Source organism: Gossypium arboreum, chromosome 11 (assembly GCF_025698485.1).
Source record: "Gossypium arboreum isolate Shixiya-1 chromosome 11, ASM2569848v2, whole genome shotgun sequence".
In the NCBI taxonomy this organism is placed as follows: Eukaryota; Viridiplantae; Streptophyta; class Magnoliopsida; order Malvales; family Malvaceae; genus Gossypium; species Gossypium arboreum.
In genome coordinates, this window is record NC_069080.1 from 111,338,072 (window position 1) to 111,356,973 (window position 18,902).

General features: G+C 36.1%; 1 non-coding gene across 1 annotated transcript; it reads left to right on the forward strand.

The window, feature by feature from the left end:
- The first annotated feature begins 11,967 nt into the window (after nucleotides 1-11,967).
- On the forward strand, nucleotides 11,968-12,074 carry LOC128284487 (small nucleolar RNA R71). Its single transcript, XR_008274912.1, has one exon. It is a non-coding gene; the product is annotated as a small nucleolar RNA R71 (small nucleolar RNA).
- Nucleotides 12,075-18,902: the final 6,828 nt, after the last annotated feature.

The window sequence follows — 18,902 nt, forward strand, 5'->3', positions numbered from 1 at the left end:
CGTACATACCGTATCACTTATTCGATCTTACTTTATTTATCATCTTAAATATACCCGTTGAATCATTCAAATCATTACGGATACTCATTAAGCACATATAGCTCTTACAATGCCATATCCTAGATATGGTCTTACATATTCTCACATATCGAGCCGATGCCATGTCCCGCACATGGTCTTACACACTATCTCAAATCAATGCCTTCGTCCCTGCACGAGGTCTTACATGAATTCCACTTCACACACTTAGTGCCCCCGACCGATCTCGTACTCATAGTGCTCGGTTAAAGGAATTCGCACACACACAGGCCTCTAATCATTCACACACATAGTGCTCTTATTCATTCGTTAATACACATTGAAATGACTTAACCAAGTCTATAAACATCATGTATGTACACTTTTAAACATATCATCTCATTTAAATTTGAATTCAGTATAGTAATGAGCACTTAAACTTTGCTCAAATTACCAAGACGAAGCCTACTAGGCACGAAGGCCGAATACACGCCACCAAAGATGTTGCTCTTCGGGACCTAGCCCGGATATAACACCAGCACGAATGCTCCTCGGGACTTAGCCCGGATATATCACTAGCATGAATGCTCCTCGGGACTTAGCCCGGATATATCACTAGCACGAATGCTCCTCGGGACTTAGCCCAGATATATCACTAGCACGAATGCTCCTCGGGACTTAGCCCGGATATATCACTAGCACGAATGCTCCTCGGGACTTAGCCCGGATATATCACTAGCACGAATGCTCTTCGGGACTTAGCCCGGATATATCACTAGCACGAATGCTCTTCGGGACTTAGCCTGGATATATCACTCTCAATTCTCATGTACATATACACATATAGCAATACACATTAGTATATCATTTACATTACTTGAATACAAACACAACATGCTTATCGACCATTCAACTTCCAGTTCCATAGCCACATACAAAAATCACATTTATAGTCATAACACTCTTTCAAAATTGCATCACTTATACCCTTATAATTCAATCCAAATCGAAATTCAAATACGAGTACATGATACGCACTGATCAACTTAATAATTTAGGCATATCTAAGTGAAGTTATATCGCAAATTCTCATAGTCGAAGCTTGCTACAAATCGATCGGGATCAAGATTCATTACAATACAAAGACACACATTTTAATAGCCAAAATCATCGCACTATCATTTTATCACTTTATGGCATGTATAAATAGACTCACGCGTGCTATGTTAGTCCTAGAATCGACTAAACCGTAGCTCGATACCAATAAATGTAACACCCTATCCCGTGAATCACACCTAATAGGTAAGGGCATTACCGGACTTGTAACTCATGTCGAACAAAGAAAATTTTGAACTTTTTCTTGAAATAAAGATCATTCATTTAAATAAGTACTAAGCACGACCGGGGATAAAATTTAAACTTCTAAGTAAACATTCAAAAGATGCCATTTTCGCATGGCTTATATACATTAACCAAAAATATTCTTCCGCCACTAGTCTATTCTATACATGCCATAAAATAATTCTAAACATAACAAGAATAAGCAAAGGATAGTGATAGTGTGACTAGTTACCGACGATCCTCGAGCCTCAGCTTCAAGAATGAGATCTATAAAACAGAGAAAACAAAGTAAACTGAGTAAGCATTACAATGCTTAGTAAGTTTTAAGCAAAGACAACAGATAACAATCAAATTATAACATAGTTGTTCATATTTTATTTCACTCTTCCTTCGGCATACCATCCTTTTACCGAATATGCACATCTCATCATATACAATAGGCGATAAACTTTCACATAAAAGTGAGCTCATGTGACATAGATATATTGTATGATTTCACATATCCTCTCACACCGATCCAAGTCACATAATCATAGGAATAGTCTCATAGATTGCTCTCATATGCATCACATAACTACCTTATGAATTAGTTCAAATCAAGCTCACATATAAACTTGGAGTACATACTGCTTAACCTTTCGCATTGAATATATTTATATGCAATTCTTATTACTAAGTCTTATAGCTCTAACCTCTACTCGGATTATCGGCGAGACCTTTAGCTCGCATTTAAATCTCCACATGAAGTTATCGGGTCTTACCCGGACAAAATCTCCACACGTAGTCATCGGGTCTTACTCGGACATAATCTCCACACGTAGTCATCGGGTCTTACCCGGACAAAATCTCCACACGTAGTCATCGGGTCTTACCCGGACATAATCTCTACACGTAGTCATCGGGTCTTACCCGGAATATATTTCCAAGTTTCATGTACATTTAATCACATGTTACAACATTCACATCGACTGTCATATTTGTAATTCATTTGCCTCATCAAAAATCTAATAATACACAACTTTCACCGTTTGTCATTTGGCCACAATATATATATATACACATCTCATACATATCTCACATTAGCCATTTGGCTTTACCACATATCCATCTCATACATGTTTCGCATTAGCCATTCGGCCTTACCACATATATTCATGTTCACATTCATCACATTGGCCATTCGGCCTTATCTCATATATGCATGTTCACATTCATCACATTGGCCATTCGGCCTTATCACACATACGCATGTTCACATTCATCACATTGACAATTCGGCCTTATCACACATATGCATGTTCACATTCATCACATTGGCCATTCGGCCTTATCACACATACGCATGTTCACATTCATCACATTGGCCATTCGGCCTTATCACACATATATATACGGGTTCACATTCATCACATTGGCCATTCGGCCTTATCACACATACGCATGTTCACATCCATCACATTGGCCATTCAGCCTTATCACACATACGCATGTTCACATTCATCACATTGGCCATTCGGCCTTATCACACATACGCATGTTCACATCCATCACATAAAATCCTAAATCAAAATATAAATTTTCATGTATGCACATCACAATTATCCAAATATACTTCACATTACACATATACTTTCACGTATACACATTGTCTTGGCTGAATCTACATCTATCATTTTCCAATATCACAATTTAGAATTCACGTATGGGTTTAATCAATAGCTTATGAGCAACTAAAACAAGTTTATCAAGGTTTACAACATAATCTCAAATTCAGCACAAGCTGTTTTTTCTGAGCAATAGTCACTAAATTATTTATAACTGGAGCTACAAAACTCCAAATCACTTGCCATTAATTTTTCCTGAATATAGACTCGTATATTTTCCATCCATAAAATTTCCAGAATTTTAGGTTAGGCCAATCAATACCAGATTTTTCTTAAAGTTTCCCTTGTTTCACTGTTTGACTAATCTAACCACTCTTCACTACGAATCAAATTTCTTGTTTTACAGAATTCAAAATGTGTTGTATTTGATTTCATTTGAAACTAGACTCGTTAAGGAGTTTAATGAGTCTAAGCATATAAATTGTATCTTATAACCATTTTTGTACAATTTATAATGATTTTCTAAAAAGCGTATCAGGGATTTGAGTCATTCGACACCGCCTCACACAACTTTAAATATCTCTTTATAGGAAATTTCTTTGCTCACAAGGTCTCTTTTATAAGAAACTAGACTAATTAAGCCTTGATTACATATTTTATTCAGCCTATAATTCCACACCAAAAATTTATAGTGATTTTCTAAACTCACGTTACTGCTGCTGTCCAAAGCAATTTATTACAATTTGCTCTTAAATTTCCAAGTCCAAACACTTATGAACTTACCATTTGAGTTTAAGACATATCATGGCCACATCATATCTTATTAAATCAACTTATTATGTCCTATTATGATTGAATTTACTCAACGTTTAATCACTTAAAACTTACCTCGGATGTTGTCGAACGATTTCGGCGGCTATTCGATCACTTTTTCCTTTCCTTTATCCAGCTTTGGTCCTCTAAGCTCTTGAGCTAATTCAAAAAAATTTAACTTATTAAAGTCTCATTATGCTAACTTATGGCCGAATATGACAATGAATTTGATAGGTCATATGGCCACCTTTAGCTCAAATACAAAATGGTCATACGCATTTTTAATCACATTAAGCAATTTAGTACAATTAATCAAACATTTCCTCATGTGCACCTTTATGACCAAATACACACATCATTAACTTAATATCAGTTAACTAAGCACTTAAAAAATTCTCCTTGAGCCGATTGTCTAAGTCAAGATAGGATCATCATTATACTTACCTATAGCTGAATGTACAACATCAATCTATGCATTCATTTGTGTGGCCGAACATGCATGTCTATGTTGAGGCCGATTGCATACTTAAGACATTCTACAAGTATGGTCACTTGTATTGACCAAATACCATTTTGTTTCAAGTTCAAAACTTGGCTAATACACATATATGCACTATTAAAACATCCTCTCCATTCCATCAATTCAACACATGCATTACTCATTAATATACAAAATTATATTCTACTTAGCACACCTCTTGTCGGCGAATTTGTTTCTCCATCTAGCAACATTTTATGTACTATGTCGAACCAAAAGATCAAACACCTAGCTTAATCATTTCCAAAACACTTAACTGCCTTTGACCAAGACTTTAAACAAAGTCTATGTTCGGCTATCACACATATGGGCATTATTAGTTCAAAGTTTTAACAAGATTAATTTCTTTGATCTTAACCTAAATGACAACCCCATTGTTCATCTAGATTTAGCATGAAACAAACACCAACCAAGAAAACAACACCCATGGCCGAGTATCATCTTCATCACATAGCAAGATTTAAACCATGGGCTAGGTAGAACTCAAACTAACATAAAAATATGCATGAATCTCATGGAACAACATCAAACTTACCTTAACCTAGCTACAAGCTTGGTTAATCTCTTCAACATTTCCTCCTCCTAAACACCAACCAACCGAACATGAAGCAAGAAAATCCTCTTCTTCTTCCTTCCTCCTTAGAATTTTCGCCAAAAGAAATGTTAAAGGATGGACACTTTTTTTTCTTTGTTTTCATCACCTCCATCTCCTTATTTTATTACTAACCCTTTATTTTATTATTTCTAACATAAACCATTAACACAACATGTTTATGACATGTTTTAGCCATCACCCTTTGTCATGGCTGGCCACTAGTAATTAAATGGGGGAAATTGACATGCAAGTCCACCCCTTTGATTACATGCACTAATAGATCCTTATAGATTAACCTATCACATTTCAAAAGTGTCACACATAAGTCCTATTAACTAAATTCACATGCAATTAACTAAATCAAAGCTTAAAACTTTCACACATTCATATTCACATATTTTAGACAATAATTATCATATTCAAATAATTTGGTGACTCGGTTTAGCGGTCCCGAAACCGTTTTCCGACTAGGGTCACTTTAGGGGTGTCACAATTACCATAGGCTTGCTTAAAAATCAAATCTCCACCACTATATATTGAGCTGATACATCAATCAAAAAGGTAACGTGGATTTGGTTAGGAAGTGTGGTCACAAGCTGAAGGAAAAGGTTAGAATCGAGATTGAATTGAAAAATTACCTAGCTAGAAAAATAACTAGTCATCAGTTTAATATAAGTGAGCTTCTTCTCAAAATATGGAATTAACGCTCAAGCTCAAAAATGACGAATTACTACTAATATGTATTGAAGTAAATTTTTTTTTAAGAACAAGTCAAATACATAGAAGAACAAAACATAGCTAAGCAATTAGTTCAAATCAAATCTCGACAAAAATAGGGATCAAATTAGGGGATTTCAACAATAATGGGTTATGGGTTAATATTGAGGGTAAATCAATTAATGGCTTGTTAGGCTCAAAGGGGTTCACTAAGGGTTAATTATGAATGTAGGCTTTTGTGGAGTGAGTGGGTTAAACCTAAGTGCCTTTATCATCTTGACATATCAAATCAAATGGTGTGGTCTTGACATGCATAATCAAACAAGTTCTAGAATAACAAATCAATTCTGACGCACTCATAATAAAAGTGAGCATGAAAGAAATAAAATATGCTCTAAAGGCTCAAGATCTCACAAAAATTATGGCTTTTTGATGTTTAAACTTGTGAATTTCAACTCACGATAATACCTAAACTTAGGGAAACAACCTAAAAGTTTATAATTCTTTAAAAATCAACTTATCATGCTTGATTCCCTAATGTCTTACAGTTTAAACAATCAATGCATAAATGCCTATGTTTTAATTCAAGGCATATCAATAAAAATCATAAATTAGTTAATATTCATTCTAATAGTGATATGAGTGATTCACATAAGAATAAGACAAAATTCAGGGAATTCTAATGATGATATGAAAGACCCCCCACACTTAAGATGTACATTGCCCTCAATGTACAAAGATAGATATATTGCAAAATATAGATAAATAATCATAAGATAGGGAGAGAAGTGAAACTTCCTGAATGATGAATGAACTCCTTGAATTGGAGTTATGAAAAATAATCGGCCAAGGTAATGATGAGAGTGGATGAGGATACTTCGGTGGTGGTAGAGGTTCAATAGTCCATAAGTCCTTTACTATTGGAGTTTTTAGTTCCTATTTGATGATGAGCTTTGGAACTCTTTATGGTTGTGATAAAATTAGGAACTCTTTAGGAAATATAATGGAGCATAATTACTCGTAATGAAATAGCCGAAAATAAAAATTGTAAAAACTCAAGATAAAATAGTATTAAAAGGAAATAAAAAGTAATTTCAAAATATAAAGATAAAAATAAAATAAAATAATAGGTGTTTATAGAGAAATTGGGGCACACGACCGTGGGGTACGCCCGTGTGCCTTCATTTTAGCCTGTGCATTTCATGGTTTTCGAAATTGGGCACATTGGTATACACGGCCATGTTGCACGGTCGTGTCAATCTTCGTTCGGTTCTCCCACACCCGTGTATGCAGGCACACGCCCGTGTTATTTTGACAGGCTCGACCACGGTCGGTGGACATGGTTGTGTCGCTCGCCCGTGTTAATTTGGCAGGATTTCCCATGGCCATGTCGCACGGTCGTGGCAACTTTATCAGATCCCGTGTTGGGGAAACGATTTTGCTCTATTTTCACACGGCCGTATCGCACGGCCGTGTTGCATCCCATAGTATGTGCACGGCCTACGACACATCCGTGTGCCTGGCCGTGTGGTTCTGAAAATCCTATATTTAGTGACTTAGTGAATTAAATGTTAAAGACTAAAATTTAAAGAAGTTAGCACCGTTAGTGCTCGGGGTGCCTCCCGAGAAGCACTTATTTATAGTCTAAGCTCGACTCTACCTTGCGGGTATATTTAGGTAACTTCGTGGAGCCGTAGCTCCTCTTTATCGTCTTTAAAATTCTCACCGTTATACATTTTGAGACGATGTCCATTTACCTTAAAAGTGCCTTGTGATGGATGACTTACCTCTACTATGCCATATGGAAACACAGTTTGAACTACGAAAGGACCTGACCATCGTGATTTAAGCTTTCCAAGAAACAATTTGAGCCTCGAGTTTTATAACTTGGCAAGATCTCCAACTTCAAATTGCCTTCATTGCTTCAAACGGGTGTCGTGGCGACGCTTCGTTGCTTCTTTATATAGGCGTGGATTTTCTTATGCATTGGCTCGCCACTTATCTAACTCGTTCAACTGCATCAACCTGTTTTCACCTGCAAGTTTGGGGTCAAGGTTTAGAAATTTTATGGCCCAGAATAACTTGTGTTCCAACTCAAACGGTAGGTGACAACTTTTTCCATAAACAAGTCTGAAAGGTGATGTTCCTATGGGAGTCTTAAAAGCAGTTCTATTAGCCCATAGAGCATCATCTACTTTCATCGCCCAATCCTTCTTGTTTAATTCTACTGTCTTTTTTAGGATACGTTTAAGCTCTCAGTTCACTACTTCGACTTGGCCGCTAGTTTGAGGGTGATAAGGGGTAGTTGTTCTATGATGAACTCCATATTTCTTGAGGGTCTTGTCAAATTAGGAGTTACAAAAATGAGTACCCCTATCACTGATAATTGCTCTAGGTGTACCAAATCGAGAGAAAAGTTTCTTAAGGAATCGTACTACTACTCTAGCATCATTAGTAGGTAAAGGTTGGGCTTCAACCCATTTGGACATATAATCAACAACTACTAAGATGCATTTATTCCTGAATGAACTAGGAAATGGACCCATGAAGTCGATACCCTAAATGTAAAATATTTCACATGAGAGCATATATGTCTGAGGCATTTCATCATGTTTGGATATATTACCTGTCCTTTGACATTTGTCACAAGAAGTAACATACCTGTTGGCGTCTTTGAATAGAGTGGGCCAATAAAAACCTGATTCGAGGACTTTATATGTGATTTTATTTCCACCGTAATGTCCTCCAGTCAGTCCTGAGTGGCAATGTTCCAAGATTTTCAATGGTTCTATCCTTGTAGCGCATCTCCTAATGATTTGATCTACACATTTACAGAAAAGAAAAGGGTCTTTCGAGAAGTAGTTTTTCACATTAGTGAAGAATCGCTTCTTTTGCTGATGTGTCAACTCTTTTGGGATAATGTTAGCGGCTAAAAAATTTGCAATATCTGCAAACCAAGGTACCTCAGAATCAGATATAGCAAAAAATTGTTCTTCTGGGAATGAATCATTTATTTCAATGTCAACTGGTTCTTTGGTACTTGAGTTTTCAAGCCTGGAGAGATGGTCAGCCGCAAGATTTTTAGCTCCTTTCTTATCCTTAATATCTAAGTCAAATTCCTGCAATAATAATATCCATCAAATAAATCAAGGTTTTGCATCAATTTTAGTCAAAAGGTGGCAAAGAGCGGAATGATCAGTATAAACGAGAACTTTAGACAATATTAAATATGGCCTAAATTTATCGAATGCAAAAACCACAGCTAGCAGCTCTTTCTCTGTGGTGGTGTAGTTTTCTTGTGCGGCTGTCAAAGTCCTGCTAGCATAATAGATAGGTTGAAAATGTTTATCTCTTCACTGTCCCAAAATTGCACCTACTGCAAAATCACTCGCGTCGCACATTAGTTCAAAAGGTGAATTTCAATCAGGTGCAATTATAATTGGAGCTTTAGTCAGTTTATCCTTTAAAGCATTAAATTCTTCTAAACACTCCTGATCAAAATTAAAAGGCACATCTTTTTCTAGTAATTTAGTCAAAGGCTTAGTTATTTTAGAAAAGTCTTTAATAAATCTTCTATAAAACCTAGCATGTCCGAAGAAGCTTCTAATAGCCTTAACCGACTTAGGGGGAGGTAGTTTTTCAATGGTTTCAATTTTAGATTTATCAACCTCAATCCTTCTACTAGAAATTTTATGTTCTCACACAATACCTTCTTGAACCATAAAGTGACATTTTTCCCAGTTAAGCACATGGTTTGTTTCCTCACATCTTATTAACACCCGTTTTAAATTTTTTAGGAAAAGATGGAAAGAGTTATAAAAAACTGAAAAATCATCCATAAATACCTCCATGACATCTTCTACGAGTTCGTAAAAAATGGCCATCTGCAGCGCTAAAAAGTAGCAGGAGCATTACATAATCTAAAAGACATTCTATGATAAGCAAACGTACCGTATGGACATATAAATGTCATATTTTCTTGATCTTTAGGAGCTATTGGGATTTTTAAATAGCCAGAGAGTCCGTCTAAAAAGCAGTAGTGCATGTGTCCTGGCAATCTTTTCAAAATTTGGTCAATGAATGGAAGGGGAAGTGGTCTTTTCTCGTGGCATCATTTTGCTTCCTATAATCAATGCACACTCTCCAACCTGCGACTGTCCTTGTTGGGATTAATACATTCTTCTCATTGGCTACAATAGTCATGCCTCCTTTCTTAGAAACAACCTGCACTGGACTCACCCAAGAACTGTCAGAAATATGATAAATAATTCCAACATCTAAGAGTTTAATTACCTCAGCTTTAACAACTTTCTTTATATTGGGGTTCAGTCGTCTTTGGGCTTGTAGCATGGTTTATATTCATCTTCCATTAAAATTTTATGGGTACAAAAAGAAGGGCTGATCCTTTTAATGTCAGAAATTTTCCAAGCTATGGCCCTTTTATGCTCTCTTAATACTTGGAGTAATTCCTCTCTTAATACTTGGAGTAATTCCTCTTTCTCCTTGGGTTGAAAGTTGGATGCAACAATTACCGGTAATGTGGAATTATTTCCAAAGAATGCATATTCCAAGTGATTCGGCAATTGTTTAAGTTCCAGTTTAGGAGGTTAGTCAATAGAGGGTTTTTGCTTAAGTTCATCTTTTACCTTAATTCATATTCTACTAGTTTTGGGGAGGTTTCGTTGGAGTTTAGTTCGATTCCTATTTTAGAATCATCATCCATCCTCTCTTATTGGGCAAGACATAGTTCCATTGTGTCCTTGTGTATGATTTCCTGAAAAGAATCTTGAGTAGCATGATCAATAGAGTCGATAAAATAACATGAGTCATCCTGTTCTCTAGAAAATCCCATGGCATTATAAATTTTAAAAATAATCTCTTCGTCACCTACTCTAAGTACCAATTTACCATCACCCACATTAATTACAACCCTAGCTGTGGCTAAAAATGGCCGACCTAAGATTAAAGGCACCTCAACATCTTCATCTATGTCAAGCACAACGAAATCAACAGGAAATATAAATTTATCTACTTTTACAAGTATGTCCTCTATAATTCCCCTAGGATATTTAACAGATCTATCAACTAATTGAATACTCATCCTAGTGGGTTTAGGTTCCCTAAGACCATGTTGTTTAAACATTTTATACGGTATCAAATTAATGTTGGCACCTAAATTAGCTAGTGCTTTATCAACATTCAAACTACCAATTAAGTAGGGAATAGTAAAACTTCCTGGATCCTTCAGTTTGGTTGGCAGTTTATTTTGAAGTATAGCTGAGCGCTCCTCATTAAGTTCCACTGTAGATAAGTTTTCAAACTTCCGTTTGTTTGTTAGAAGCTCCTTTAAAATTTTGCATATCTAGGCATCTGTGATATAGCTTCAAAAAAAGGTAAGTTAATATGCAGTTGTTTAAAAAGTTCAAGAAATTTACTGAATTGTGCATCCATGAGGTCTTTCTTCAACTTTATTTGGTATAAGATTGGTGGTTTATATTCTTTTGGCATTAGATTGTCATTGTTTTCGGGTTCGACCTCTTTCCTGTCAACTTCTTGTGGTGGCTTCTTTTTAGATTCAACTAACACTTTCCCACTCCTTAGTGTAATTACTTTCACGTGCTCTTTTGAGTTGGGTTCAGTGTTACTAGGTAGACTTCCTAGTGGTCGTTCAGATGTCAATTTGGCGAGCTGACCTATTCGAGTTTCGAGCCCTTGGCTGGATGCTTGTTGATTTTTAAGTGCTGTCTCAGTATCCTGAAAATGAGTTTCTTACACCAAGATGAATTTTGTTAGCATCTCCTCAAGGTTCGGCTTTTTCTCTTGTTGGTAGGGTGGTTGTTGGAAGCCTAGAGGTGGTGGTGGTCGCTGATTACCTTGGCCTCCCCATGAGAAATTTGGGTGGTTCCTCCAACCTGCATTGTAAGTATTACTATAACGATTATTTTGAGATCGAAGATTATTACCCATGTAATTTAACTGCTCGTTCTCCATGTTGTGGCCATAGGGTGGGTAATTTAAATTGCTTGATCCACCTCCACTTGCTTCGCATTGCATTACTGGGTGAACCTGTGAAGAACCAAGAAAACCGTCAATCTTTCTATTCAAAACTTCTACTTGATTAGAGAGTATGGTGACCGAATCAACTTTAAAAACGCCAGCTATTTTCATTGGTTTTATCCTCATGACTTGCCACTGATAGTTATTCAGTGACATCTCTTCATAAATTCATAAGCATCTTCAGGTGTCTTATTATTGATAGTTCTACCAGCGGCTACGTCGATCATCTGTCGAGTCAAAGGATTCAGGCCATTCTGAAATGTTTAAACCTGTAGTTAGAGTGGTAACCCTGGTAAGGGCACCTTCTCAAAAGGTCCTTGTATCTCTCCCATGCATCGTAGAGTGTTTCTAAATCCATCTGCACAAAAGAAGAGGTATCATTACGTAATTTGGCTGTTTTAGTCGGCGGAAAATATTTTAATAAAAAATTTTGACATCTGTTCCCAAGTAGTGATTGACCCTCGTGGTAACGAGTTCAACCATTGTTTAGCTTTATTCCTCAATGAAAAAGGGAATAACTGAAGGTGAATGGTGTCATCAGAAACACCATTGATTTTAAATGTATCGCATAGTTCTAGAAAAATTGCCAAGTGAGCGTTTGGATCCTCATCATGAAAACCATCAAACTGAACAAATTACTGTATCATTTGAATTGTGTTAGGTTTCAGTTCAAAGTTATTTGTAGCAATAGTAGACCTAACTATACTTGACTCAATTCCAGTTAAATTTGGTTTAGCATAATCATACATAGTGAGTGGAGCATGATTCTGATTTACTGGATTAGCGAAAATCGCAGGAGGTATCGAATTTTCCTAATTGTCGCCATTTCCTCGGTTGTGGTGTGGATGTCTTCCTCTTGCTCCTCCTCTGTGTATCTTAAGCTTCACCTTATTTCTCTTCAGTTTCTGCGAATTGTGCGATCAATTTCACCGTCAAAGAGTAATGGTCCTGACGGGTTTCTTCTGGTCATAAATTAGAAAAACCTGTCGGAAGAAAATAAAAGAAAAAATTAGAAAAGAAAATAAAAACTTAAATTATAAATAAAGTAAATGGCTAAAGTAATAAAAATCGAGTGTTCCTAATATTCTAGTTCCCTGGCAACAGCACCAAAAACTTGATATTCGCGACAGGTTTTAAAAATTTATAATTAATCGTTCTTGAAACTAACTATTATCACGATCAAGGCAAGTGTACTTATCGAACAGTAGTATAGCTTTAGAAAGACCGGATTGTCGAACCCAAAGGAACCAAGAGTACTAGTAATTACTTTCTTCTTATTATCTAGCCTAAAAATTAAGAGGATTGGTTAACTAAACTAATTACTAAACTAAGAATGCAAAGAAAGAAAATTTGGGAAAATACCTTTTAGAAAATTCAATTGATTAAGACAATACCTAAGGAAAAAATTCCACCTAGACTTCACTTGTTATTTGACTCTGAATTAGACGATTTATTCATTTGACTTGATCCATAGAAATTCCTAAGTTATATTATTATCTCTCTCGAGACTAATAACGTCTAACCCTAGGTTGGTTAATTGAAATCTCTTTCTAATAAACGCCCTAGTGTTGCATTAACTCGATCTATGGATCCCTTTATTAGGTTTCACCCTAATCCGGTAAAATCTTATCACCCTATCTCTAGGCGTGCAATCAACTCTGCTTAATTGTGACAAATTTACTCTTAGACAGGGCCTATTTCTCCTCTGAATAAGAGCATTAACTTGAATCAATATCCTAGAATATTAAAACAAGAATTAAGAACACATAATTAAGAACAAGTCAAATATTTATCATACAATTCAGATAATAATAACAAGATCTGTCTTAGGTTTCATTCCCCTTAGGTATTTAGGGAGTTTAGTTCATACTTATGAAAGAAAACATCTCAAAAGCATAAAGATAACGAAACATAAGAAAACCCAAAACTCCTAAAGGAGCTTGAAGGGAGATCTTCAGTCTTGATAATGAATCCGACTTTTAAGATGGATCAATTGACTTTCCTTGAGTAATTCCTTGCTTCCTATTCCGTGTCCCCTTCCTAAGTGCCTCATCAGGTGTTTAAATAGGCTTTACAATGCCTACGAGCCATCAAAATTGGCCTTTTTCGAATAGGGTTATACTTGGGCTTGGCAGGGGCACACCTATGTACGATTACTCCAGGCAGTGGTCAAGGCTGTTGAATAGGCACATGCGTGTAGTCTACCCATGTAAGTCGTGCTTCGATCGTGCCAAAGGGACACGCCGTGTGACATGCTCGTGTGAGGAAGTCTAGGCCGTGTTGATTTCCTATGTGGGTCTATTTTCCCCTTTTTCGGCCCGTTTCTCGCTTTTTTTACTCTCCTATGCTTACCTAAGTATAAAACACGAAATTAAAGGATTAGGAGCATCGAATTCACCAAATCTAAGGAGAAACCATCCATAAATGTGTTGAGCATGGGATAAAAATATGTATAAATTACGGTTTATCAGCCATATACAAATATAGATTGTGGCTTAGCCATTGAACTAGAACAGATCTCTTCTTTCATTACACAATTCTCATCCAATGCAGATGCAAATTACAGAAGTCAGATATCAAGAACGTAGACATAGTTGCCCAGATATAGTTCATAGTCAGATAGTACAAATCAATATCATTAACAACCATCACATTTAGTATATGTTTAGATAATCAACTACTCAGTCTTAAATAATTAGATAGGAACTTATACGGTCTATTAAATCCAATTTCTGACCCACACACTCGTGTGGTGTAATGCCCTAAATAATTTATGTCTACTTCTGTAAATATATAACACAAATGTGTATTTGCTTTAGTGATTAAGTGTTCTGGGTATGTGTGTGAGGTCTTTGGTTCAAGTCTCCCCTTTACCAAATTTTGTTATTTTTGGATCTAAGCCTTGCGCTTGTTGGGTGGGCTTATATAAAATTGTCTGTTAACTCATATCAGAATGAACCTGCTGCTTCAGTGGTAAGGAGTTAATGTGTTAGAGGTCTTGTGTTCGAGTTCCTGTGGGTGCGTTGTAGATATTTTTGCTTCGGTGGTGGTTAGAAGTTCGGTGGAAGTGGGATTCTGAGTTAGTGGGTGGTTATGGATGTGGATGTAGTGGAATTTGGGAAAAAAATTGTCTTCTCAAAAATCTTTCTCGCTTCTTGGAAAATCTGACGTTTCTTTTTATTCCTCTTCTATTTTTCCCCTTTTCTTTTCAACAAAATTTTTCTCGTTTTCTTCATTATTTTAACAAAAAATTGTGCTTCCTTATTGCGGTATTTTGAATCGTTGTGTTTATTCGTTTGGTAAGTAAATGTAGTATGTTTTGCCCAAGTAGGGAGTTTTCCTTTTAACCCGTTTGGCCTTATTGAATTATTCATTGATGTTGAACTCGTGTTTTGATTGTGATGAACGCTTGTTTTGAATTGTTGTTGGGGTAAGTGATGAACGCTTGTTTTGAATTATTGTTGGTTTTGTAGTTACGATTTAATCGTGTATTAAATCTGATTTTGAGCGTTGGTATGTCAATTTTTAGGTTTTGGAGGATTTGTGTTTGCAGTAGCATCAAAACAGTACCAGGTGTGTATCTGAAATGCAGAAATCAAACTTTGACAAAAGCCAAAAAAACTATTCTGTTCACGCCACATAGGCATGTGGTCACTCGTGTGGTTGGTCTTGTGCGAGACACAGTCGTGTGATCTACGAAAGCATGGCCGTGCGCAAGACACGACCGTGTGGTAGTGTGAGTATGGTTGTGTGGGTCCATGCGAGTGTATGGATTTTGAGCTAGGCCGTGTGGGTCACACGGCAAGGCCAATCTGGGTGTGTGGGCCACACGAGCGTGTGGGCTCACACGAGCATGTAAGCCCAAACTTTTTAAATTTTTTCTAGGGTTGCACGAGTCGTCTCAATCAACCGTGGGCCTATCGTAGGGTCGGTACAGGCTAACCAAACCCTAGATTATATGATTTGATATTTTGATAGTATGTTCTGAGTAGGACATTTTTATGTATGTCTGGCTATTCTGATATATGTATTTTTGATATTTGTACACAAGCATGATAAGCATGTTACATCTGTATCTGAATCTGTATTCTGTATCTGCTTTTGGGGAGGATTGTATATATGAAGGAAGTGTTCTAAAAGGCGACCCTCAGCAGATATTCTGGCAGCTTGGCTGCATATTATCTGATATGTGTCATAATGACACAATATAGTGTGTAGTGATGGGTGAGTATTTTTAACCCCACATGGTGTGTTGGGATGGTTGGAGATGGTGTGTAGAGGATAGGAGTAGGATTCCACATATCTGAATCTGTTATCTATTTCTGTAAAAGATTTAGGTCTGATCTGAATCTGAATGTATATCTAATTTCTGTATAAATTTTATACCTACTTCTGTTGGGTTACACATTGAGTTTACTAAAATTCATGTCTGTTTGTCTGTTCTATTTAGGTAATCCACAGACTTAGGCGGATCAGTGGGACGGAGCCTCTTGGTGACCACGAGTTATAGTGGTTTATGATTATGATTTTATTTTGATTTTAAGGATTATTTCTAGAGTTTTGTAATAATTAAACTCTCCAGACTATTTGGTTTAACTTTGGAATTTGGATTTTTAGTTTAACATTTTAGTTGCAACGGATATCTAAAACCATGGTTTTTAACGAAATCAAGGGTTTTTCGAAACTACAAATAGGATTTTCAAAAATAATAATGTTTTTTATAACTCCTATTGTAAATAATGTTTTGGCAAATTATATAATTAAATAACGTTTTTGACAATTGATATAAGCGAAAATGAGATATAAAACTGAAATGATATATCGTATCGACCTTGTTTTCAAAACCCTTCTTTGTGACATTTTCAGATTTGGTCATAACGTATAGGCCAGATCTGAAGTGTTACATGTAGTGGCATCAGAGCCACGTTACAAAACTCGGGCTATGAAACTTTGGGTTACAAAATTACATTTAAAAAAGAACTAATTTTCAAAAAAATTGGATAATTTGAGAAAATATGTGGTATACTGAGTCTTCGGTGCCAATCTTGTAAGTATTTCTGAACTTTTGATAAAATATTCTAAAAATACTGTAAATAGTACTTTTTGAAACTGTACTAAAATAGATAGGGATTGAAACCTCTAAAAACAATTCTAAACTTCTGATAATTTGTGCTTAAAATATCTGCTAATAAATACTGGAATTGATGCATAAAATTTTATATTATAGATAAAATTTGAAATTTGCGATGAGCGCTCGTGGAATTCATAGACATGGTATTCGTGGTCGCGGTAGAGGTCGTATCTGGGTAGCATGCCAAACTTAGATACGAGTGAGACACTAGTTTTGCCTGCTACTGAGACTGGGTCTTAAAGTTGTTCGGTTGGGGATGACACATTGTCCCAAGCCATGTTAAGGATATTGGAGAGGGTCGCTGGACACCATTCTGGATCTGAGGGCCTAGGGTTGGTAACTGAATGACTCCAGTCTAATGGTGTTGAGCTATTTAGGGGTGTCACTAGAGTCGCCCCTACTGTGGCCGAGTATTGGTTGGAGGCCACCGAGAGGATCATGAGTGATCTAGATTGTACTTCCAAGCAGAAACTGAAGGATGCAGTCTCTTTGCTTCACGATGAGGCATATCAATGGTGGTTATCGGTTGAGGAGGGTATGATGGTCGCTAAACTAACAATAAACTTGACTAAGGCAAGCGCACCTATCGAACAGTAGTATACTTATGGTGAGACTGCAAATATTTTATCCATAAGGATTAAAAGTACTAGTAATTATTATCTTTCTATTATCTAGCCTACGAATTAAAGGGATGTTTTTAAACTAATACTAATTATCTAATTGTCTTAAAAAATACGACAGAGATGAAAGTTGAAAAATACTTTTGGAAAACCGATGGAGAAGACAATACTCAAAGAAGAATCCACCTAGAATTCACTTATTACTTCTGAATTAGACGATTTATTCACTAGACTTAATCTGTAGAAATCCCCGATTTATGTTATTATCTCTTCGAGACTAAAAACAACTGACTCTAGGTTTATTAACTGAAATCTCTTTCTAATTAAAACCCATATTGTCGCATTAACTCGATTTATGGATTCCCATATTAGATTTGACTTTAATCCGACAGATTTATGTCGTCCTATCTCTTGGATTGCATGCAACTCCGCTTAATTATAGGGGATCTAATCTTAAAGAAAGAGTTTTGCTCTACTGAATAAGCAGATCAAAATCTGATTTAAATTCCTGAAATATTAAAATAAGGATTAAAACTCACAATTAAGAATAAGAACAAGTATTTATCATATAATTCAAATAGTAATAAGATCTGTCTTAAGCTTCATCTTTCCTAGGTATTTAAGGAGTTTAGTTCATAATGATAGGGGAAAACATCTCAAAATTGGGAAAACAACAAAACATAAAGAAACCCAAAGAACTTCTAAGTAAATTGAATGGAGATATTCATTCTTGAAGTAGATCTTACTTCTAAGCTGATTTCAATGGCTGTCTTCGAGTATTTTCTGCTTTCTATTCTACGTTCCCCCTTTTGATCCTCTTCTAGGGTGTTTATATAACTTTGGAATGCTTTAAAACCCTAAAAATTAGCCTTTTTCGAGTAGAATTAGATTAGGTTCGACAGGGACAAGGCCGTATGAAGGTGCTCAAGTTGTGTGTAAATTTGAGTTGGTTTTTAGTCGACACGGTCATGACACACGGGCGTGTGACCTACCCATATGTCACACACGAGCGTGTGGATTACCAGTGTGGAACTGCCTAAGCCGTATGAAACATTGAATTAGGCCCATTTTGTCTATTTTTAGCCCGTTTCTTGCTCTTTTTATTATACTAAGCTCTCATGAGTATAAAACATGAAATTAAAGGATTAGAAGCATCAAATTCATTAACTCCTATGATAAACCTTCCAAAAATATACCAAGCATGGGCTAAAAAATATGTATATATTATGGTTTATCAAATCTCCCCACACTTAAGTATTTACTTGTCCTCAAGCAAAATTCTCAACTCACAATTAAAATTAATTCTTCTTAACTTATAATTCTCATCAATAATGTTTTGAAGTAATCCACAGATAATCATGCATTGAGAATTCAACTAAAAGAACATCAAAGTTTCAAACAATCCAAGTTGAGCATTTTAATCATAAAATCATAGGTATCCCCCTTTATTTAAGTAATTACCTTTAAT